General features: G+C 44.2%; 3 long non-coding RNA genes across 3 annotated transcripts; 2 read left to right on the top strand and 1 right to left on the bottom strand.

The window, feature by feature from the left end:
- Positions 1-4,663: 4,663 nt before the first annotated feature.
- On the bottom strand, positions 4,664-6,834 carry LOC125973465 (uncharacterized). The gene is made up of 4 exons (XR_011087648.1): positions 5,426-6,834; positions 5,253-5,330; positions 5,080-5,154; positions 4,664-4,893 (listed from the first exon to the last, which is right to left on the bottom strand). It is a non-coding gene; the product is annotated as an uncharacterized lncRNA (long non-coding RNA).
- A 4,448-nt stretch (positions 6,835-11,282) lies between these two features.
- On the top strand, positions 11,283-11,877 carry LOC137840664 (uncharacterized). Its single transcript, XR_011087509.1, has 3 exons — positions 11,283-11,467; positions 11,575-11,656; positions 11,764-11,877. It is a non-coding gene; the product is annotated as an uncharacterized lncRNA (long non-coding RNA).
- Positions 11,878-19,168: 7,291 nt separating this feature from the next.
- Positions 19,169-21,244, top strand: LOC125973473 (uncharacterized). Its single transcript, XR_011087645.1, has 4 exons — positions 19,169-20,484; positions 20,580-20,657; positions 20,756-20,830; positions 21,017-21,244. It is a non-coding gene; the product is annotated as an uncharacterized lncRNA (long non-coding RNA).
- The last annotated feature ends 3,627 nt before the right edge of the window (positions 21,245-24,871 follow it).

Genomic DNA, 24,871 nt, shown 5'->3' with positions numbered 1-24,871 from the left:
GCGTTTGACAGGCCAACGTTACACGGAATGTAACATGGTCCGCAAGCCCTCATTCTTGTTCGTTGGTCCAAGGGTATGATTCTCGCTTTGGGTGTGGGAGGTCCTGGGTTCAACTCCCAGACGAACCCTTCTTTAAAACATTGCTGTTGATCAACTAGCCCAATTTAATCTTGGGGGCTAGCCCGAATCCATACACGGTGGATGGCGACAGTGATATTTGAGAAGTGAAAAGAAGTTTATTGGATTTGCAGACAGTGTGCAATCATTATTTCAACAAAGGTAGGCAGGTACATAAATTTAGTAGATCCTCCTTTTGCAGAAATAACAGCCTCTAGACCAGTGGTTCTTAACCTGGGTTCGGTCAAACCCTGGGGGTTCGGTGAGTGGTTTTCAGGGGTTCGACAGAGCCTCCACTGCAGAGGTCCGAACACACTTGATTTATATATCCACATATCTGAACTGGTCTCGCAAAGGCAAAAGCAGAAGTCACACTGATTTGCTGGTATGTCATTTGTTGTGAATTCATGCATTGTGTTTGTTTTATTCTTTGAACAAGGTGATGTTTATGCACGGCTCATTTTGTGCACCAGTAAAAACATCTCTGTCTTGAAAAAAAAAATAAAAAATCACTAAAGAGGGGTTTGGTGAATGCGCATATGAAACTGCTGGGGTTTGGTACCGCCAACAAGGTTAAGAACCACTGCTCTAGATACTTCCTAAAGCTTCTATAGCTGCTTCTAATGTGAGTGTGGATTCTGGTTGAAGGTATATTGGACCATTCTTCTTGACAAATCTGTAACTCCCATGAACTTCATTTCACTTTTCAAATATCTTTGTCTCTGTCCGTTATATGATATATTTAACTGATATTGCTGATCTGAACAGCCAATGATTTATAAAGGAAAATCTTGAAATTGATTTTGCATACTAATGAAACTTTTGCATATGACCGTATATGACCAAAGGGTTGAGGTCCAACCGAGACTTGAGCTGGGATCACTGGTTTCAGAGTTGAGTGTTCAAGGAACCCTCAGGTGTATAGAAGCATAGGCTTTCATGGGGCAGCACACAAGCAACCATTTCACAATTTCTACCCAGCTATATGACAATATATTTGAGGTCCCACCAAGACTTGAACTCAGAATGCTGGATTCAGTGTCCAGAGTACTTACCATTACACTATGGAACCCTGGCAGTGACAGAAGGAGGGGCATCATTTTTCTAAGCACAATGCACTCTCTAAGGCGCTCATTTTACTAAACTGACAAAATTAGTGGAAGCAGTGATTACACACTCATAGTGCTGTACACAATGTACTGGATTGGAATTTCCAAATTTTTGTTCCAGACAAATGACTACAAATTGTAAGTTCCACCAAGACCTGAGCTTGTATTGCTAGATTCAGAGTGCTCACAATCACACCATGCCAACATTATATGGTAATCTAGAAGAGCATTAGCTTTCGAACCATCCAAGATCTAAAGTAAGTTCCACCAGTTGACATTGTAACTCGGAGAACATGTGATTACTTTATCAAATACTATTTGACCAATTATTTGAGGTACCACTGAAACTTAAAACTCGGATCACTGGATTCAGAGTCCAGAGTGCTAACCATTACACCATGGAATAGACACACACACACATACTCACACTTACACACACGCGCGCACGCACGCACGCGCACACACACACACACACACACACACACACACACACACACACACATACACGCAAAGCGGTATCACAGGGGACCCATGGTAGTATCCTGTTGACAGAGGACTTTAGGTTCCAGTCATTTTAACAGTACACAGACACAACAGAAATATTATTTTGAAGATATTGGGTCATAATATTACTGAAAAAAACCCAAAATGTTTTGATTTGAGGAAATTACAAACAGGGGACGTTCCTCGTTGAGTGACGTTTACATCTCAAAGGGAGGACATCCATGTACTGCAGTAGAGCTGCCTGTATTCATTGTTTCACAAATGGATTGCTAATAGCTTGTTAAGCAAAACAGAAAAACATTTTAAAGTCCTTTCTGACTTTAATATTGTCAAAAAATACAGTCAATACAGACAAGCAAAATGTTAAATACTAATAATAAATTGATTTTGATTTTTACGTATTCAAGAGGGCATTTCTCTTTTAAAAAAAGAGAAAAAAAGTTTGCTGTAGAAGCAAACAGGTAGAGTGGATTCGTGTTTATTATTATATTTAATAAATACCAACGTTTTCATGCAGGTCATATCATATTATTTTTGTTGTATTTATCCGCCACACCTCAAAGACCGGTCCTTGAAAATATTGTCTGACATTAAACCGGTCCGTGGTGCAAAAAAGGTTGGGGACCGCTGCCTTAGGCAGCCTTTCAGACTCAGCTTTAGTGAAGTTTCAAGCTTAACATTGTAGGTGATTAATTAAGTTAATTATACCCTTAAAAAGAAATAAACACTAAATTAAATGTGTGTTTTAAAGGAAATACTTCAGAAATACTTCAGGAGATTTATACTTTTAAAAATTAAGAAAAACAGAAGATCATTTTGAACTCTTTCATGAATCTATTATAGTCAAAAAATGCACGGATTGGACATACAAATTGTGTTTACCTGTTGCCTTTATCTGACAAAGCTTTCTGACATTTAATTTTTGCTGGTACAGTGTCTTTCTATCATACAGGGGACTTGCGCGAAGTTTATATAGTAAAGCGGGGACATGCGCATTGTGAAATGTCAGACAAACAAAATATTACACACTCTGCTTACAAGCTGATTTTTTTTCATACTGAATAGGGCACTTTTCTGTCCATACAAATAATGCATATAGCTGACATTTCCGACATCTCATTTTTGCTGGTACATTGTCAAGACAGGTTGACTTGTGCGAAGTTTATATATTAAAGAGGGTACGTGTGCATTGTAAAATGTTCCGACAAACAAAATATTACACACTCTGCTTTCAAGCTGATTTTTGCAGACTGAATAGGGCACTTTTCTGTCCATACAAATAATGTACATACCTGACATTTCTGACATGTTATTTTTGCTGGTACAATGTCATCCTATCATAGAGGTTGACTTGCGCGAAGTTTATATATTAAAGAGGGGACATGTGCATTGTAAAATGTTCAAGACAAACAAAATATTACACACTCTGCTTTGTTGAATTTCAAGCTGATTTATACTTATTGAATAGGGCACTTTTCCGACATTTCATTTTTTGCTGGTGCGATGTCTTCCTATCCTAGAGGGGACTTGTGCGAAGTTTATATATTAAACAGGGTACGTGTGCATTGTGAAATGTTCAGACAAACAAAATATTACACACTCTGCTTTCAAGCTGATTTTTGCAGACTGAATAGGGCACTTTTCTGTCCATACAAATAATGTACATACCTGACATTTCTGACATGTTATTTTTGCTGGTACAATGTCATCCTATCATAGAGGTTGACTTGCGCGAAGTTTATATATTAAAGAGGGGACATGTGCATTGTAAAATGTTCAAGACAAACAAAATATTACACACTCTGCTTTATTGAATTTCAAGCTGATTTATACTTATTGAATAGGGCACTTTTCCGACATTTCATTTTTTGTTGGTGCGATGTTTTCCTATCGTAGAGGGGACTTGCGCAAAGTTTATATATTGAAGAGGGGACATTTGCATCGTAAAATCTTTACATATGTTAGCATGTGTTATGTTAGAAGGGTGCCGGTTCAATTCCCCCGCTGACCCTCCCTGTTTGCATGTTCTCTCCGAGGCTTCAGGGATTTGCTCCGGGTACTCCGGTTTTCTCCCACATCCCTAAAACATGCTTGATAAAGCCGATTGAGCACTCCAAATTTCCCCAAGGTGGGACTGCGAGTGCGGATGGTTGGTTGTTTCTGTGTGCCCTGCGATTGGCTGGAAACCGGTTGAGGGTGTCTCCCGCCTACTGCTGGAAAGGCTCCAGCACGCCCGTGACCGCCATTGCGACAAAATGGTGCAGAAAATGGATGGATGAATTTTTACATATTGAAGAGGGGACTTTTATGTACAACAGTGTTAATTGCAAGTGTGTATTTAGTCGTTAGACTACAATGCTATTTAGTCTTAGTTTTATGTCAGTCATCTGGACTCTTTTAGTCTTAGTCTAGTTTTAGTCGACTAAATATAAATTCTAGTCTTAGTCGACTAAATGGTTCTCCAGAATTCCCAGTCACTGGAAATATCAATCACGCTGGTTGTTGGATTTGGTCCACAATTAGGAAAGCGTGCTATCCGCGCCTCACGGCAAAACCCATAGCCAATCACCTGTTATCCAATGTATTCACTGCATGCTCCTTTTATTTCTTCAGTTTTAGGAAAAGGCCAAGACTTGGGTGAGTGTTTCATTTTTTTTCTTACTGTCAAAAAAAGAAAACAAGTGACTTTCACCCCCCCCCCCCCCCAAAAAAAAATAATGTTACACTAAGTAAAATAAAGCACTGTTTGACATGATAGACCTGGTTAAGACCAAACTATATATTTTTTATACTCAGAGACCCAATAACCCCCCCCCCCCCCCTTTGCACTTTGCAACGGAGGGAAGGTAAAACGGGAAGAACCCTCGGACAAACCCTGACTGCAGGTGGGTGGCCATCTCCCTTGACCGGTTGGGTGGAAAGAGACAGCGAGAGACAAACTTAGCACTCATTTATTACACATTTCTCCTTAAGGATGCAATTTTGTTGTGTACAAAGAATTTTATGGCTTTCCAGTCTCGTCCATGATCTTTGAGTGATGGATTTTCATTTAAACATTTTTCACAGTCTTCCTTTCGAGGAACCCTCATTTCTGTCAGGAACTGCTTCAAATGGCATTGGATAATGTTTTTTTCTGTCTTTGACCAGAGTATTCTGGATTTCACTGTAAATAAACAAAGAAAGTAAGAAAGTGAATAAATAGATGGATGGAAATGATTATCGTTCAATCTTCTTAAACAAGCACATTACACAGGCATTATTAGTCATCCATTTTCCTTGTTAACAAATGTCAAACAAAGTGTTTGATTTCAAGGAGACAATATATTTTAGAGTCACTACACTAACACACCCTTTTGTTTAGATGGCTGTCCCCCAACTGCCTCTCTTGAAGTAGCAACTGTTTCTTTACCTTCCTCTGAGTTTTCTGAAATCACATGATCAACGATAAGACGTTTGCACTTATTGTGATTGAAAGTCACAATGCAGATGTAAATAATGAATGAATATTCAGTGAAAACTTACTTTCTTGACTTTTGAGAGTGGGCCTCTCAGACGGAATGTCCTTCCTCTCAGAGTCATCCGGCTCCTCTTCAGCTGAAACTAAATATTTTAAATCAATACTTGTGCACTAAAAGTCATTTTCCTTTGCTTTGTTTAGTAATAAGTGTAGCAAGTTATTGAAACCCTATACTTACAGTTTATGTTTGGCATTAAGCCCTCCAAGGTCTGTCCTTTGAATTGCCCCACTCCACTTTCCATGGCATAGAGGAGTCTACTGACTTTTGCTGTTTGCAAGGTCTCTTCAGGCAGTCTGTAGTATTCCCTATGGACTTCAATATCATGGCCCATGAAAGTTGCCAGCTGATCAAGCTCATGGCTTTTTAGATTTAGCAGCTGTGAAACAGTAGCCACATGTTTTCGCAATTTTGTGGACGTTATATTTTCTGGCCGTTCTGCTCCACAGGCCTCTGCAAATCTTTTTAGAGTATCGCATCCACGAATATTCCCCTCAGAACCAAAATGGGTGCGGGCAAAGATGTAGGGGTTGTTTGGGGCAATCCCAACCTCTTCCCTTGTTTTGAGGAGAAGATCCACAGATTCCTTGACATCAGGAGGGAACAACACTGGAACTTTGCGGCCTCTTTTCCCCTCTATTTCTACCCTGGTGAGATGATTGCACAGATTCTTCTCCAAAGGGGATAGACTGTTCAGAATGTCATCCTGCATGCTTTTCTTGTTTCTGTCCAGGTATGATTTCAACTCCATCCGCGACACTTCTCCTTCACGACGCCGATTGAATATTATAAGCTGTGTCAGAGTTATTTGAGACAGTTCACTCCATGCCTTTGTCGATGGATGGTCGATGAGTGCTTTTTTGTTAGCTTCTTCAAGGCATTTCAGATGATCACGAAGCTTTTTGATGTCCTCGGATAAGGGCAGTGTTTGGGGGTTGTTCCATTTCTTCCGATAAAGTGTTTTCAGAGCATTGGATGACACAAGCGTTGACCACTCCATTTCGATTAATCGCAGGAATTGATCTGCTCTTTCCTGTAAGCCGTGGTCCTGTTGACGCAGAGCCTCTCCTTGCAAAATCTGTGCCACCGTAACAAGGGAATAGCGCAGTTTCACCGGTGTTGAAGGAACGGCATATCTGTTTGTCAAGTCATTGAACCCATTCATACTTTTCACAGCCTTGAGTACAGTGTTGAACTTCCCTGGGTGGATTAAATCCTTCAGAAAGACAATGTCTTTGTCGATTTCCCTTGCCTCTAGGACAAGTCTGGCAAGTTCCCTCATCTTATTGCGCATGTCTGCCCGATATCGGCTAGACTCGCCATTTTTTAGAAACATCCTCTCTCCCAGTGAGATTATCAGCGTGTCACTTTTCACCACTTGAGTAACATGATCATATGTCATGTCTCCAAGAACCCGTTTCAGTCCGATGGAAATGGAGGTGTCAGTGGGCAACAACATGGAGCAAGCAGCTTGAACTTTTCTCCTCACTGGTCCATCTTCTTTCACTCGCAATTTGCAAATTTTGATATGTCGCCAGATGTCAGATTTGACATACATAGCAAAGCAAAACTTGCATGGCAAATAGTCTGCAGCTGTTGAAGGATTTGTTGCTTGCCTTCTTGGCACGATTTGTCCATTTCCAGATGCTAGTACTTGACAGTTATGTTGGTAGTTTCCTTGATTCCTCACTTTGGTCAATAAACAATTACGCTGGCTTGAGCCTTTCTTATGCATCAGTGCCTTAGCTATGTCAGGTTTATCGCAATGTTTCTGCATCAGATGCCTTGCAATTTTTGCAAAAGGTTTCTCGCAATAAAGGCAGTAATTCCTCTTATCATAGACACGATGATGGGCAGTGTTTGAGGACATTTTAACATGAATACCTCGTTGAATGTCGCTACCATTACCATTTTAATTTACTGCCTTTAGGGGTTTTAACGAAGTGCTTGACACTTCTGCAAGCTGTTCTTTCTTATCTGACATGTCCAGCTCAAGGGAAACCTGTTTCCTTGGGATTTTGGAAGGTGGCTCTTTGTAGATCCCTCCCTTTTCTGCTTCTTCATCGTCATCTTCCTCCTCCTCTTCATCATCATCATCATCATCATCATCATCGTCCTCTTCTTCTTCAACATAGTCCTCATCTTTTTGTTCATCTTTATCCTCATCATCATCATCATCATCAGTAGCATCAGAGATATCCAAGGGAAGGGAAAGCTGTTGCACACTGGTCTGAAATAAAGACACACAACGGATGTACCTTGCAAACAATAAACTGTGTCAATATCCTCAATACTTTTCTCCTAGAAAATAATGTATTAAACCACTTCTTACCATTTCAGACACAGATGGTTCCTTTTCAATGGCAGAAGCTGAATCCACCAGGTCATTGCCAGTAATTTCCAACACATCTGGGGTTATGAAATCACAATTTTCAGTTTGAGTTGTGACCTGTAAAGATATTTAAAGGAAGAGTTAAACATTTTGGTGAATTTACATGTTTTGCACATACGGATACAATCCAGATGTACAGCTTAGCATGAAGATTTTGATAAGCCTCTATCATGACAAACATCATGATTCACCGACAATTACATTTTATAATCCATGTTTTACAGCATGAAATCACTCATTTGAAGTAAGTTTCTATCATTGTGAATATAAAAAACAATTCATGTTCCCTTGACATGTGATATATCATGTAATTTTAACTATAATAAAAATAAATTATTAGTCAATACCAGAATCTGCATGTAAAGGCATGCAGTACTTTTGTTTATTTAATTTACAATTATATATATATATATATATATATATCCATCCATCCATCCATCTTCTTCCGCTTATCCGGGGTCGGGTCGCGGGGGCAGCAGCTTTAGGAGGGACTCCCAGACTTCCCTCTCCCCAGCCACTTCATCCAGCTCATCCCGGGGGATCCCAAGGCGTTCCCAGGCCAGCTGAGAGACGTAGTCTCTCCAGCGCGTCCTGGGTCGTCCCCGGGGTCTCCTACCGGTGGGACATGCCCGGAACACCTCCCCAGGGAGGCGTCCAGGAGGCATCCTGATAAGATGCCCGAGCCACCTCATCTGGCTCCTCTCAACGTGGAGGAGTAGCGACTCTACTCCGAGTCTCTCCCGGATGACCGCGCTTCTCACCCTATCTCTAAGGGAGAGCCCGGACATCCTGCGGAGAAAACTCATTTCGGCCGCTTGTATCCGAGATCTCGTTCTTTCGGTCACGACCCATAGCTCGTGACCATAGGTGAGGGTAGGAGCGTAAATCGACCGGTAAATTGAGAGCTTTGCCTTTTGGCTCAGCTCTCTCTTCACCACAACGGACCGGTACAGGGTCCGCATTACTGCCGACGCTGCACCGATCCGCCTGTCGATCTCACGCTCCATCCTCCCCTCACTCGTGAACAAGACTCCAAGATACTTGAACTCCTCCACTTGGGGCAGGATCTCATCCCCGATCCGGAGAGGGCATTCCACCCTTTTCCGATCGAGGACCATGGACTCGGATTTGGAGGTGCTGACCCTCATCCCGACCGCTTCACACTCGGCTGCGAACCGTTCCAGCGAGAGCTGGAGATCACGGCCTGAAGAAGCCAACAGCACCACGTCATCTGCAAAAAGCAGAGACGCGATGCTGAGGTCCCCAAACCGGACCCCCTCAACGCCTCGGCTGCGCCTAGAAATTCTGTCCATAAAAATTATGAACAGAATCGGTGACAAAGGGCAGCCTTGGCGGAGTCCAACCCTCACTGGGAACGAATCCGACTTACTGCCGGAAATGCGGACCAGACTCTGGCATCGGTGATACAGGGAGCGAACCGCCCTTATCAGTTGGCTCGGCACCCCGTACTCCCGAAGCACCCTCCACAGAACCTCCCGAGGGACACGGTCGAACGCCTTCTCCAAGTCCACAAAACACATGTGGACTGGTTGGGCGAACTCCCATGCACCCTCGAGGATCCTGCCGAGGGTGTAGAGCTGGTCCACTGTTCCACGGCCAGGACGAAAGCCACACTGCTCCTCCTGAATCCGAGGTTCGACCTCCCGACGGACCCTCCTCTCCAGCACCCCTGAATAGACCTTACCAGGGAGGCTGAGGAGTGTGATTCCCCTGTAATTGGAACACACCCTCCGGTCCCCCTTCTTAAAGAGGGGAACCACCACCCCAGTCTGCCAATCCAGAGGCACTGTCCCCGATGCCCACGCAACGTTGTAGAGGCGTGTCAGCCATGACAGCCCCACAACATCCAGAGCCTTTAAGAACTCCGGGCGGATCTCATCCACCCCCGTGGCCTTGCCACCGAGCAGTTTTTTAACTACCTCAGTGACTTCGACCCCAGAGATTGGAGAATCCGCCTCAGAGTCTCCAGGCCCTGCTTCCTCAATGGAAGGCGTGTAGGTGGAATTGAGGAGGTCTTCGAAGTATTCTCCCCACCGACTCACGACGTCCCTAGTCGAGGTCAGCAGCACGCCATCCCCACTGTAAACAGTGTTGACGTTGCACTGCTTCCCCCTCCTGAGACGCCGGATGGTGGACCAGAATTTCCTCGAAGCCGTCCGAAAGTCATTCTCCATGGCCTCACCAAACTCCTCCCACGCCCGGGTTTTTGCCTCAGCAACCGCCGAAGCCGCGTTCCGCTTGGCCATCCGGTACCTGTCAGCTGCCTCCGGAGTCCCGCAGGCCAAAACGGCCCGATAGAACTCCTTCTTCAGCTTGACGGCATCCCTTACCGCCGGTGTCCACCAGCGGGTTCGGGGATTGCCGCCACGACAGGCGCCAACGACCTTACGGCCACAGCTCCGGTCGGCGGCCTCAACAATGGAGGCGCGGAACATGGTCCACTCAGACTCAATGTCCCCCGCCTCCCCCGGGACGTGGGAAAAGCTCTGCCGGAGGTGGGAGTTGAAGCTCTTCCTGACAGGAGATTCTGCCAGGCGTTCCCAGCAGACCCTCACAGAGCGTTTGGGTCTGCCAGGTCGGACCGGCATCTTCCCCCACCATCGGAGCCAACCCACCACCAGGTGGTGATCAGTTGACAGCTCCGCCCCTCTCTTCAACATGCGGCCGCAAATCCGATGACACGACTACAAAGTCGATCATCGAACCGCGGCCTAGGGTGTCCTGGTGCCAAGTGCACACATGGACACCCTTATGTTTGAACATGGTGTTCATTATTGAAAATCCGTGTCGAGCACAGAAGTCCAACAATAGAACACCGCTCGGGTTCAGATCAGGGGGGCCGTTCCTCCCAATCACGCCCTTCCAGGTCTCACTGTCATTGCCCACGTGAGCATTGAAGTCACCCAGTAGAACGATGGAGTCCCCAGAAGGAGCGCTCTTCAGCACTTCTTCCAGGGACCCCAAGAAGGGTGGGTACTCTGAGCTGCCGTTTGGTGCATAGACACAAACAACAGTCAGGACCCGTCCCCCCACCCGAAGGCGGAGGGAGGCTACCCTCTCGTTCACCGGGGTGAACCCCAATGTGCAGGCGCCCAGCCGGGGGGCAATAAGTATACCCACACCTGCTCGACGCCTCTCACCGTGGGCAACTCCAGAGTGGAAGAGAGTCCAGCCCCTCTCGAGAGGGCTTGTACCGGAACCCAAACTGTGCGTGGAGGCTAGTCCGACTATATCTAGTCGGAATCTTTCTGCCTCGCACACCAGCTCGGGCTCCTTTCCAGCCAGAGAGGTGACATTCCATGTCCCAAGAGCCAGCTTCTGCAGCCGGGGATCAGACCGCCAAGGTCCCTGCCTTTGGCTGCCGCCCAGCTCACATTGCACCCGACCCCTTCGGCCCCTCCCACAGGTGGTGAGCCCATGGGAAGATATATGTATATATATATATGTATATAAAACACACACATACATACCTGTCGCCATGGACAGTTGGTGTCCCCATAGTCGTACACAATTTCTTCTCCTTTGTTTATTTTTGTGATTGCAAAAGCATTTTAAGCAATTTAAGGCTCTACTACGGGTCTGCTATGCAAAACTTTTTTTTTTTTTTATCATACTATAATTAAATGTAAATACTCACATTTTTCAGGTTATGGAATAATTGCCACCAAAAACATGGAGGCAGGAGAGTTCTTGCTTGAATACGTTGGAAGGCACGTGACAGGTTCAGAAGGAGAAGCCCTGTTCAAACAATACTCAGATACAGATGCGGCATTTCTGTATTTTTACTCTTTCCGGGGACAGATTTTCTGGTAAGAACAATTAAATGAATCATTTAGTTATAGATGCTTCAGCTATGTTTGATAATATCGCTGAAATGCAACAAAGACTAAATAAGTGCAATAAATCCCCTATACAGCGTGGATGGCAGCAAGCACACAGCAAGACTTGGAAGATTCATAAATGATGATCACATAAAGCCAAACAGCAAAATTAGAATAGTAAGTAACAATATATATGTATACACTGTTGAAACCGTCAGACAGAAAAATTACTGTTAATGACTGTAATTCCTACTATTTATTGTCTGTGCCTATATGACCAACAGATACTGGATAAACAGAAAAAAAACACATCTGTGTGCTTTTGCAATCACAAAAATAAACAAAGGAGAAGAAATTGTGTACGACTATGGGGACACCAACTGTCCATGGCGACAGGTATGTATAACAGTATGTGTGTGTTTTATATACATATATATATATATATACATATATCTTCCCATGGGCTCACCACCTGTGGGAGGGGCCGAAGGGGTCGGGTGCAATGTGAGCTGGGCGGCAGCCAAAGGCAGGGACCTTGGCGGTCTGATCCCCGGCTGCAGAAGCTGGCTCTTGGGACATGGAATGTCACCTCTCTGGCTGGAAAGGAGCCCGAGCTGGTGTGCGAGGCAGAAAGATTCCGACTAGATATAGTCGGACTAGCCTCCACGCACAGTTTGGGTTCCGGTACAAGCCCTCTCGAGAGGGGCTGGACTCTCTTCCACTCTGGAGTTGCCCACGGTGAGAGGCGTCGAGCAGGTGTGGGTATACTTATTGCCCCCCGGCTGGGCGCCTGCACATTGGGGTTCACCCCGGTGAACGAGAGGGTAGCCTCCCTCCGCCTTCGGGTGGGGGGACGGGTCCTGACTGTTGTTTGTGTCTATGCACCAAACGGCAGCTCAGAGTACCCACCCTTCTTGGGGTCCCTGGAAGAAGTGCTGGAGAGCGCTCCTTCTGGGGACTCCATCGTTCTACTGGGTGACTTCAATGCTCACGTGGGCAATGACAGTGAGACCTGGAAGGGCGTGATTGGGAGGAACGGCCCCCCTGATCTGAACCCGAGCGGTGTTCTATTGTTGGACTTCTGTGCTCGACACGGATTTTCAATAATGAACACCATGTTCAAACATAAGGGTGTCCATGTGTGCACTTGGCACCAGGACACCCTAGGCCGCGGTTCGATGATCGACTTTGTAGTCGTGTCATCGGATTTGCGGCCGCATGTTGAAGAGAGGGGCGGAGCTGTCAACTGATCACCACCTGGTGGTGGGTTGGCTCCGATGGTGGGGGAAGATGCCGGTCCGACCTGGCAGACCCAAACGCTCTGTGAGGGTCTGCTGGGAACGCCTGGCAGAATCTCCTGTCAGGAAGAGCTTCAACTCCCACCTCCGGCAGAGCTTTTCCCACGTCCCGGGGGAGGCGGGGGACATTGAGTCTGAGTGGACCATGTTCCGCGCCTCCATTGTTGAGGCCGCCGACCGGAGCTGTGGCCGTAAGGTCGTTGGCGCCTGTCGTGGCGGCAATCCCCGAACCCGCTGGTGGACACCGGCGGTAAGGGATGCCGTCAAGCTGAAGAAGGAGTTCTATCGGGCCGTTTTGGCCTGCGGGACTCCGGAGGCAGCTGACAGGTACCGGATGGCCAAGCGGAACGCGGCTTCGGCGGTTGCTGAGGCAAAAACCCGGGCGTGGGAGGAGTTTGGTGAGGCCATGGAGAATGACTTTCGGACGGCTTCGAGGAAATTCTGGTCCACCATCCGGCGTCTCAGGAGGGGGAAGCAGTGCAACGTCAACACTGTTTACAGTGGGGATGGCGTGCTGCTGACCTCGACTAGGGACGTCGTGAGTCGGTGGGGAGAATACTTCGAAGACCTCCTCAATTCCACCTACACGCCTTCCATTGAGGAAGCAGGGCCTGGAGACTCTGAGGCGGATTCTCCAATCTCTGGGGTCGAAGTCACTGAGGTAGTTAAAAAACTGCTCGGTGGCAAGGCCACGGGGGTGGATGAGATCCGCCCGGAGTTCTTAAAGGCTCTGGATGTTGTGGGGCTGTCATGGCTGACACGCCTCTACAACGTTGCGTGGGCATCGGGGACAGTGCCTCTGGATTGGCAGACTGGGGTGGTGGTTCCCCTCTTTAAGAAGGGGGACCGGAGGGTGTGTTCCAATTACAGGGGAATCACACTCCTCAGCCTCCCTGGTAAGGTCTATTCAGGGGTGCTGGAGAGGAGGGTCCGTCGGGAGGTCGAACCTCGGATTCAGGAGGAGCAGTGTGGCTTTCGTCCTGGCCGTGGAACAGTGGACCAGCTCTACACCCTCGGCAGGATCCTCGAGGGTGCATGGGAGTTCGCCCAACCAGTCCACATGTGTTTTGTGGACTTGGAGAAGGCGTTCGACCGTGTCCCTCGGGAGGTTCTGTGGAGGGTGCTTCGGGAGTACGGGGTGCCGAGCCAACTGATAAGGGCGGTTCGCTCCCTGTATCACCGATGCCAGAGTCTGGTCCGCATTTCCGGCAGTAAGTCGGATTCGTTCCCAGTGAGGGTTGGACTCCGCCAAGGCTGCCCTTTGTCACCGATTCTGTTCATAATTTTTATGGACAGAATTTCTAGGCGCAGCCGAGGCGTTGAGGGGGTCCGGTTTGGGGACCTCAGCATCGCGTCTCTGCTTTTTGCAGATGACGTGGTGCTGTTGGCTTCTTCAGGCCGTGATCTCCAGCTCTCGCTGGAACGGTTCGCAGCCGAGTGTGAAGCGGTCGGGATGAGGGTCAGCACCTCCAAATCCGAGTCCATGGTCCTCGATCGGAAAAGGGTGGAATGCCCTCTCCGGATCGGGGATGAGATCCTGCCCCAAGTGGAGGAGTTCAAGTATCTTGGAGTCTTGTTCACGAGTGAGGGGAGGATGGAGCGTGAGATCGACAGGCGGATCGGTGCAGCGTCGGCAGTAATGCGGACCCTGTACCGGTCCGTTGTGGTGAAGAGAGAGCTGAGCCAAAAGGCAAAGCTCTCAATTTACCGGTCGATTTACGCTCCTACCCTCACCTATGGTCACGAGCTATGGGTCGTGACCGAAAGAACGAGATCTCGGATACAAGCGGCCGAAATGAGTTTTCTCCGCAGGATGTCCGGGCTCTCCCTTAGAGATAGGGTGAGAAGCGCGGTCATCCGGGAGAGACTCGGAGTAGAGTCGCTACTCCTCCACGTTGAGAGGAGCCAGATGAGGTGGCTCGGGCATCTTATCAGGATGCCTCCTGGACGCCTCCCTGGGGAGGTGTTCCGGGCATGTCCCACCGGTAGGAGACCCCGGGGACGACCCAGGACGCGCTGGAGAGACTACGTCTCTCAGCTGGCCTGGGAACGCCTTGGGATCCCCCGGGATGAGCTGGATGAAGTGGCTGGGGAGAGGGAAGTCTGGGAGTCCCTCCTAAAGCTGCTGCCCCCGCGACCCGACCCCGGATAAGCGGAAGAAGATGGATGGATGTATATATATATATATATATATATATATATATATATATATATATATATATATATATATATATATATATATATATATATATATATATATATATATATATTGTCGTGTAACATGGGGGTAGAGATGGTCCAAAGGGTAGAATATGGATTGTTCACAGGGATAAATTGACAGAGCTAAAATTCCAAATTTGTCCAAAAGATGGCGCCAGACCAAAACATGAGACCAAAAGAGGGGCCAGAATAAGCTAGACCAGTTAAAATAGAAAAGAGGAACACGGTGTCAGAGTGTAAGTCACGCATGGAGGCACAAATGAAATTTTTATTATGTGATTTTTAATTTTTGATTTCTTTGCTTGGCTAAAAATGTATTCTGTAACCGCTTTAAGCAATATTATTTGTCAATTTGATCAAGAGACCCGTCACTGAGAATAGTGGCTTCTCAGTGGCGTGACATAAATTGTTTGGAGAAGCACAAATGAAATGTTTATTATGTGATTTTTAATTTTTGATTTCTTTGCTTGGCTAAAAATGTATTCTGTAACCGCTTTAAGCAATATTATTTGTCAATTTGATCAAGAGACCCGTCACTGAGAATAGTGGCTTCTCAGTGGCGTGACATAAATTGTTTGGAGAAGCACAAATGAAATGTTTATTATGTGATTTTTATTTTTTGATTTTTTTGCTTGGCTAAAAATGTATTCTGTAACCGCTTTAAAGCAATATTATTTGTCAATTCGATCAATTCATGTAACAGAAAGTAGGTCAAAGGTGAAAAGGGGAAGTGAAAGGTTTTACCACTAGCTGTGCATTTGGTGGAAAGTACTGCGTGGTCAGGGCGGAAACAGCGGCTGAAGGCCACAGATAACAAAGCGTGGGGAGGCTGGCCAGTTCCCTCTATGGGCGTGGGAAACTGGCCTGTTCCCTGCTATAGGCGTGGGAAAACTGGGCAGTCTTACCCTATAGGGAAAGTACCGGAGAAAAGAAAGGGGAGGGGGGGGACGGAGAGGTCTATAAAAGGTCCTGCTGGAGAAGCTTCAGGGCTTTTCCCCCCAAAAGAGCTCTGATACGTGAAGAGGCCCGGAGGAGTTTCAAGATTTTTTCCAAAGTCCCAAAGATCTTTGTGTGAGACGCAGGATCACTGGACTGAAATTAACTTGGATTTACTCCTAAAAATTGGACTGGACAACTTTAAACGAGAAATTGGTGAGGATGACCGTTTTTATGTATTTTAGCGAGAGGGGGGAATAGTCATCGGGCCGCCGGCTTCCTCGTGGCCAGCCTGTTTCTCTAATTTGGATTTTAGAAGCAAGATCGAACTGATCACTCGACTTTGCTTCCACCAAAAATAGCACGCAACTGGTATTTACCTCTTCCCTTTTTTATGAACTGTGTTTTGCAATCGAATTGTTCTGGGATTGAATGATTTTATTAACACGGGTATCAGTGAGTGAAATTGTTCAGTTTCTGGAGTAATTGAGATTTGTAATTCTATTCCATGTTTCTTCAATAAATGTGTTTTGTATATTACTTACTTCGTTGTGCGCGGATTTGTACTAAATATGCAACCGAAGGCTCAGGCCCGCTTCCCCTTTTAGACGGGCCGCGTAAAAAGGAACTCCGATCAAGTTAGAGACTTAAATAACTTCCGTAGTTATCTGAGCCACGAGTGAATTTCGATTTGTTCGAAAGTTGTTTCGTCTGAATAAAATTAAAGGAAGTGTTTAAATCAGATTATTGGTTTTGTGTAGAACGGAAAGTTATTTAACTATTTGAAAGGCTCAGGCCCGCTTCCCCTTTTTTGACGGGTCGCGGAAAAAGTAACTCTGAGCAAGTTAGAGAATTAAATAACTTTCGCAAATATTTAACGGAAGAGTTGAGTTCGTTGAAAGTGAATTCGGTTGAGAATTTACTTCCTTTAAATAACATAACGACGATGATTAAAATAAATCAGTGAAGTTGGTGGAGGATAAAAGTATTTCGATTGTCCGTCGGGCGCGGCCCAGTTCCCCTTTTTGACGGGCCGCGTAAAAAGTAACTCTGAGCAAGTTAGAGAATTAAATAACTTTCGCAAATATTTAACGGAAGAGTTGAGTTCGTTGAAAGTGAATTCGGTTGAGAATTTACTTCCTTTAAATAACATAACGACGATGATTAAAATAAATCAGTGAAGTTGGTGGAGGATAAAAGTATTTCGATTGTCCGTCGGGCGCGGCCCAGTTCCCCTTTTTGTCGGGCCGCGTCAAAAGTTAAATAGGACACGATCAAAAAATAGACTTGCCTTCCAAATTAATTATTGGGCAAAGCTAAATACAGCACGACATTTTTATTCGGTTTAAGAAAGTCGCTATTTTTTTCGAAGCAATTAAGTGGGGTGAAGAACTCCGACAGTCAAGTGCTAGATCTACGTATACGAAGTTAGAATTAATCATATAGGGTGCATTAATTTTCTTCTTAAATGCTATTATTGTCACGCTTTTATTAATTCGATTCTCCTTCGAATAAAAAAGTTGGTCGGCTCGCTGCATGAGCGACCAAGTGGAACGGACCCATATTAACATTTACTTCGGCGAAACTAGTGCTTGGGTGCGCTATACAAACGAATCCCTGAGGTCTTAACAAAGACATCTAAAAAATATCCGTAACGAATAAGAACTTCAAACATTAGCGGGGAGCCATCAATACGATGCGGTCACTTCGAAGTCCTGCCTCGAATTGAGTTACTCGGCACGCGCTTCGGGTGACTTGAGAGGGATTGGCGTCGTACAGAAATTAGATTGATTCCGGAGGAGTTAATTTAACTCGGGTGGTTAGATTACGGACGAATCTCCGAACCCGGCTAAAATAAACCCGTTACTGGGAAGCCTGGGGCACCTGATTGCAAGAGGTGCGTTTGACAATATATATATATAATTGTTATTAAATTAAATAAACAAAAGTACTGCATGCCTTTACATGCAGATTCTGGTATTGACTAATAATTTATTTTTATTATAGTTAAAATTACATGATATATCACATGTCAAGGGAACATGAATTGTTTTTTATATTCACAATGATAGAAACTTACTTCAAATGAGTGATTTCATGCTGTAAAACATGGATTATAAAATGTAATTGTCGGTGAATCATGATGTTTGTCATGATAGAGGCTTATCAAAATCTTCATGCTAAGCTGTACATCTGGATTGTATCCGTATGTGCAAAACATGTAAATTCACCAAAATGTTTAACTCTTCCTTTAAATATCTTTACAGATCACAACTCAAACTGAAAATTGTGATTTCATAACCCCAGATGTGTCGGAAATTACTGGCAATGACCTGGTGGATTCAGCTTCTCCCATTGAAAAGGAACCATCTGTGTCTGAAATGGTAAGAAGTGGTTTAATACATTATTTTCTAGGAGAAAAGTATTGAGGATATTGACACAGTTTATTGTTTGCAAGGTACATACGTTGTGTGTCTTTATTTCAGACCAGTGTGCAACAGCTTTCCCTTCCCTTGGATATCTCTGATGCTACTGATGATGATGATGATGATGAGGATAAAGATGAACAAAAAGATGAGGACTATGTTGAAGAAGAAGAGGACGATGATGATGATGATGATGATGATGATGATGATGATGATGATGAAGAGGAGGAGGAAGATGACGATGAAGAAGCAGAAAAGGGAGGGATCTACAAAGAGCCACCTTCCAAAATCCCAAGGAAACAGGTTTCCCTTGAGCTGGACATGTCAGATAAGAAAGAACAGCTTGCAGAAGTGTCAAGCACTTCGTTAAAACCCCTAAAGGCAGTAAATTATAATGGTAATGGTAGCGACATTCAACGAGGTATTCATGTTAAAATGTCCTCAAACACTGCCCATCATCGTGTCTATGATAAGAGGAATTACTGCCTTTATTGCGAGAAACCTTTTGCAAAAATTGCAAGGCATCTGATGCAGAAACATTGCGATAAACCTGACATAGCTAAGGCACTGATGCATAAGAAAGGCTCAAGCCAGCGTAATTGTTTATTGACCAAAGTGAGGAATCAAGGAAACTACCAACATAACTGTCAAGTACTAGCATCTGGAAATGGACAAATCGTGCCAAGAAGGCAAGCAACAAATCCCTCAACAGCTGCAGACTATTTGCCATGCAAGTTTTGCTTTGCTATGTATGTCAAATCTGACATCTGGCGACATATCAAAATTTGCAAATTGCGAGTGGAAGAAGATGGACCAGTGAGGAGAAAAGTTCAAGCTGCTTGCTCCATGTTGTTGCCCACTGACACCTCCATTTCCATCGGACTGAAACGGGTTCTTGGAGACATGACATATGATCATGTTACTCAAGTGGTGAAAAGTGACACGCTGATAATCTCACTGGGAGAGAGGATGTTTCTAAAAAATGGCGAGTCTAGCCGATATCGGGCAGACATGCGCAATAAGATGAGGGAACTTGCCAGACTTGTCCTAGAGGCAAGGGAAATCGACAAAGACATTGTCTTTCTGAAGGATTTAATCCACCCAGGGAAGTTCAACACTGTACTCAAGGCTGTGAAAAGTATGAATGGGTTCAATGACTTGACAAACAGATATGCCGTTCCTTCAACACCGGTGAAACTGCGCTATTCCCTTGTTACGGTGGCACAGATTTTGCAAGGAGAGGCTCTGCGTCAACAGGACCACGGCTTACAGGAAAGAGCAGATCAATTCCTGCGATTAATCGAAATGGAGTGGTCAACGCTTGTGTCATCCAATGCTCTGAAAACACTTTATCGGAAGAAATGGAACAACCCCCAAACACTGCCCTTATCCGAGGACATCAAAAAGCTTCGTGATCATCTGAAATGCCTTGAAGAAGCTAACAAAAAAGCACTCATCGACCATCCATCGACAAAGGCATGGAGTGAACTGTCTCAAATAACTCTGACACAGCTTATAATATTCAATCGGCGTCGTGAAGGAGAAGTGTCGCGGATGGAGTTGAAATCATACCTGGACAGAAACAAGAAAAGCATGCAGGATGACATTCTGAACAGTCTATCCCCTTTGGAGAAGAATCTGTGCAATCATCTCACCAGGGTAGAAATAGAGGGGAAAAGAGGCCGCAAAGTTCCAGTGTTGTTCCCTCCTGATGTCAAGGAATCTGTGGATCTTCTCCTCAAAACAAGGGAAGAGGTTGGGATTGCCCCAAACAACCCCTACATCTTTGCCCGCACCCATTTTGGTTCTGAGGGGAATATTCGTGGATGCGATACTCTAAAAAGATTTGCAGAGGCCTGTGGAGCAGAACGGCCAGAAAATATAACGTCCACAAAATTGCGAAAACATGTGGCTACTGTTTCACAGCTGCTAAATCTAAAAAGCCATGAGCTTGATCAGCTGGCAACTTTCATGGGCCATGATATTGAAGTCCATAGGGAATACTACAGACTGCCTGAAGAGACCTTGCAAACAGCAAAAGTCAGTAGACTCCTCTATGCCATGGAAAGTGGAGTGGGGCAATTCAAAGGACAGACCTTGGAGGGCTTAATGCCAAACATAAACTGTAAGTATAGGGTTTCAATAACTTGCTACACTTATTACTAAACAAAGCAAAGGAAAATGACTTTTAGTGCACAAGTATTGATTTAAAATATTTAGTTTCAGCTGAAGAGGAGCCGGATGACTCTGAGAGGAAGGACATTCCGTCTGAGAGGCCCACTCTCAAAAGTCAAGAAAGTAAGTTTTCACTGAATATTCATTCATTATTTACATCTGCATTGTGACTTTCAATCACAATAAGTGCAAACGTCTTATCGTTGATCATGTGATTTCAGAAAACTCAGAGGAAGGTAAAGAAACAGTTGCTACTTCAAGAGAGGCAGTTGGGGGACAGCCATCTAAACAAAAGGGTGTGTTAGTGTAGTGACTCTAAAATATATTGTCTCCTTGAAATCAAACACTTTGTTTGACATTTGTTAACAAGGAAAATGGATGACTAATAATGCCTGTGTAATGTGCTTGTTTAAGAAGATTGAACGATAATCATTTCCATCCATCTATTTATTCACTTTCTTACTTTCTTTGTTTATTTACAGTGAAATCCAGAATACTCTGGTCAAAGACAGAAAAAAACATTATCCAATGTCATTTGAAGCAGTTCCTGACAGAAATGAGGGTTCCTCGAAAGGAAGACTGTGAAAAATGTTTAAATGAAAATCCATCACTCAAAGATCATGGACGAGACTGGAAAGCCATAAAATTCTTTGTACACAACAAAATTGCATCCTTAAGGAGAAATGTGTAATAAATGAGTGCTAAGTTTGTCTCTCGCTGTCTCTTTCCACCCAACCGGTCAAGGCAGATGGCCACCCACCTGCAGTCAGGGTTTGTCCGAGGGTTCTTCTCGTTTTACCTTCCCTCCGTTGCAAAGTGCAAAGGGGGGGGGGGGTTATTGGGTCTCTGAGTATAAAAAATATATAGTTTGGTCTTAACCAGGTCGATCATGTCAAACAGTGCTTTATTTTACTTAGTGTAACATTATTTTTATTTTTTTTTGGGGGGGGGGGGGTGAAAGTCACTTGTTTTCTTTTTTTGACAGTAAGAAAAAAAATGAAACACTCACCCAAGTCTTGGCCTTTTCCTAAAACTGAAGAAATAAAAGGAGCATGCAGTGAATACATTGGATAACAGGTGATTGGCTATGGGTTTTGCCGTGAGGCGCGGATAGCACGCTTTCCTAATTGTGGACCAAATCCAACAACCAGCGTGATTGATATTTCCAGTGACTGGGAATTCTGGAGAACCATTTAGTCGACTAAGACTAGAATTTATATTTAGTCGACTAAAACTAGACTAAGACTAAAAGAGTCCAGATGACTGACATAAAACTAAGACTAAATAGCATTGTAGTCTAACGACTAAATACACACTTGCAATTAACACTGTTGTACATAAAAGTCCCCTCTTCAATATGTAAAAATTCATCCATCCATTTTCTGCACCATTTTGTCGCAATGGCGGTCACGGGCGTGCTGGAGCCTTTCCAGCAGTAGGCGGGAGACACCCTCAACCGGTTTCCAGCCAATCGCAGGGCACACAGAAACAACCAACCATCCGCACTCGCAGTCCCACCTTGGGGAAATTTGGAGTGCTCAATCGGCTTTATCAAGCATGTTTTAGGGATGTGGGAGAAAACCGGAGTACCCGGAGCAAATCCCTGAAGCCTCGGAGAGAACATGCAAACAGGGAGGGTCAGCGGGGGAATTGAACCGGCACCCTTCTAACATAACACATGCTAACATATGTAAAGATTTTACGATGCAAATGTCCCCTCTTCAATATATAAACTTTGCGCAAGTCCCCTCTACAATAGGAAAACATCGCACCAACAAAAAATGAAATGTCGGAAAAGTGCCCTATTCAATAAGTATAAATCAGCTTGAAATTCAATAAAGCAGAGTGTGTAATATTTTGTTTGTCTTGAACATTTTACAATGCACATGTCCCCTCTTTAATATATAAACTTCGCGCAAGTCAACCTCTATGATAGGATGACATTGTACCAGCAAAAATAACATGTCAGAAATGTCAGGTATGTACATTATTTGTATGGACAGAAAAGTGCCCTATTCAGTCTGCAAAAATCAGCTTGAAAGCAGAGTGTGTAATATTTTGTTTGTCTGAACATTTCACAATGCACACGTACCCTGTTTAATATATAAACTTCGCACAAGTCCCCTCTAGGATAGGAAGACATCGCACCAGCAAAAAATGAAATGTCGGAAAAGTGCCCTATTCAATAAGTATAAATCAGCTTGAAATTCAACAAAGCAGAGTGTGTAATATTTTGTTTGTCTTGAACATTTTACAATGCACATGTCCCCTCTTTAATATATAAACTTCGCGCAAGTCAACCTCTATGATAGGATGACATTGTACCAGCAAAAATAACATGTCAGAAATGTCAGGTATGTACATTATTTGTATGGACAGAAAAGTGCCCTATTCAGTCTGCAAAAATCAGCTTGAAAGCAGAGTGTGTAATATTTTGTTTGTCGGAACATTTTACAATGCACACGTACCCTCTTTAATATATAAACTTCGCACAAGTCAACCTGTCTTGACAATGTACCAGCAAAAATGAGATGTCGGAAATGTCAGCTATATGCATTATTTGTATGGACAGAAAAGTGCCCTATTCAGTATGAAAAAAAATCAGCTTGTAAGCAGAGTGTGTAATATTTTGTTTGTCTGACATTTCACAATGCGCATGTCCCCGCTTTACTATATAAACTTCGCGCAAGTCCCCTGTATGATAGAAAGACACTGTACCAGCAAAAATTAAATGTCAGAAAGCTTTGTCAGATAAAGGCAACAGGTAAACACAATTTGTATGTCCAATCCGTGCATTTTTTGACTATAATAGATTCATGAAAGAGCTCAAAATGATCTTCTGTTTTTCTTAATTTTTAAAAGTATAAATCTCCTGAAGTATTTCTGAAGTATTTCCTTTAAAACACACATTTAATTTAGTGTTTATTTCTTTTTAAGGGTATAATTAACTTAATTAATCACCTACAATGTTAAGCTGGAAACTTCACTAAAGCTGAGTCTGAAAGGCTGCCTAAGGCAGCGGTCCCCAACCTTTTTTGCACCACGGACCGGTTTAATGTCAGACAATATTTTCAAGGACCGGTCTTTGAGGTGTGGCGGATAAATACAACAAAAATAATATGATATGACCTGCATGAAAACGTTGGTATTTATTAAATATAATAATAAACACGAATCCACTCTACCTGTTTGCTTCTACAGCAAACTTTTTTTCTCTTTTTTTAAAAGAGAAATGCCCTCTTGAATACGTAAAAATCAAAATCAATTTATTATTAGTATTTAACATTTTGCTTGTCTGTATTGACTGTATTTTTTGACTATATTAAAGTCAGAAAGGACTTTAAAATGTTTTTCTGTTTTGCTTAACAAGCTATTAGCAATCCATTTGTGAAACAATGAATACAGGCAGCTCTACTGCAGTACATGGATGTCCTCCCTTTGAGATGTAAACGTCACTCAAGGAGGAACGTCCCCTGTTTGTAATTTCCTCAAATCAAAACATTTTGGGTTTTTTTCAGTAATATTATGACCAAATATCTTCAAAATAATATTTCTGTTGTGTCTGTGTACTGTTAAAACGACTGGAACCTAAAGTCCCCTGTCAACAGGATACTACCATGGGTCCCCTGTGATACCGCTTTGCGTGTATGTGTGTGTGTGTGTGTCTGTGTGTGTGTGTGTGTGTGTGTGTGTGTGTGTGTGTGTGTGTGTGTGTGTGTGTGTGTGTGTGTGTGTGTGTGTGTGTGTGCGCACCCTGTGTGTGTGCAAGCGTGTGAGGAGAAAGAAGGCATGGGTAAGACAATCTCTTTTAAACCAGGAGGCAATAAATGGGAACGCCCCTGTCATAAATAGTTTTTGGTTAAAGGGAATCATTAGGAGGTGTTCAAATTTTTCCCGCAAACACTCCTATTTGCCAGTTAAATGGGCACGACAATTGACTACGAGAGTTGCAAACAACAGATGAAGAGCAGTCCTTGGCAGATTATATGATCAGGACGCTCAAACTGTGTCAAAGACAAATTTACTGCCGCTTGATCTTTCCTCCTCACAGGTCGACAACCCCATCAATCCAGAAGACGGGGTCTACATCGAGGTCATCAAAAGAAGGAACTGGGCCAGCCACGACGGGAGGGACCATTTCAAGTCCTGCTGACTACAGATGTTGCATCCAAGGTTGCAGAACCCACAAATGCATTAACGACGACTGCTCTCCAAGAGGAAACTGGATGGGAGCTTTGGACATCACCGCTGTGTGCCAGGATGAGAGAGCCGTTTTCAAGGTGTAAGGTGCTCTCCAACCAACATGGCTACACCATCGAACGGAACATACTTCATAC

The sequence above is a fragment of the Syngnathus scovelli genome, chromosome 10 (genome assembly GCF_024217435.2).
Source record: "Syngnathus scovelli strain Florida chromosome 10, RoL_Ssco_1.2, whole genome shotgun sequence".
NCBI lineage: Eukaryota > Metazoa > Chordata > Actinopteri > Syngnathiformes > Syngnathidae > Syngnathus > Syngnathus scovelli.
Note: the sequence above shows the minus strand (reverse complement) of the source record. Positions and strands in the feature narration are given on the sequence as shown.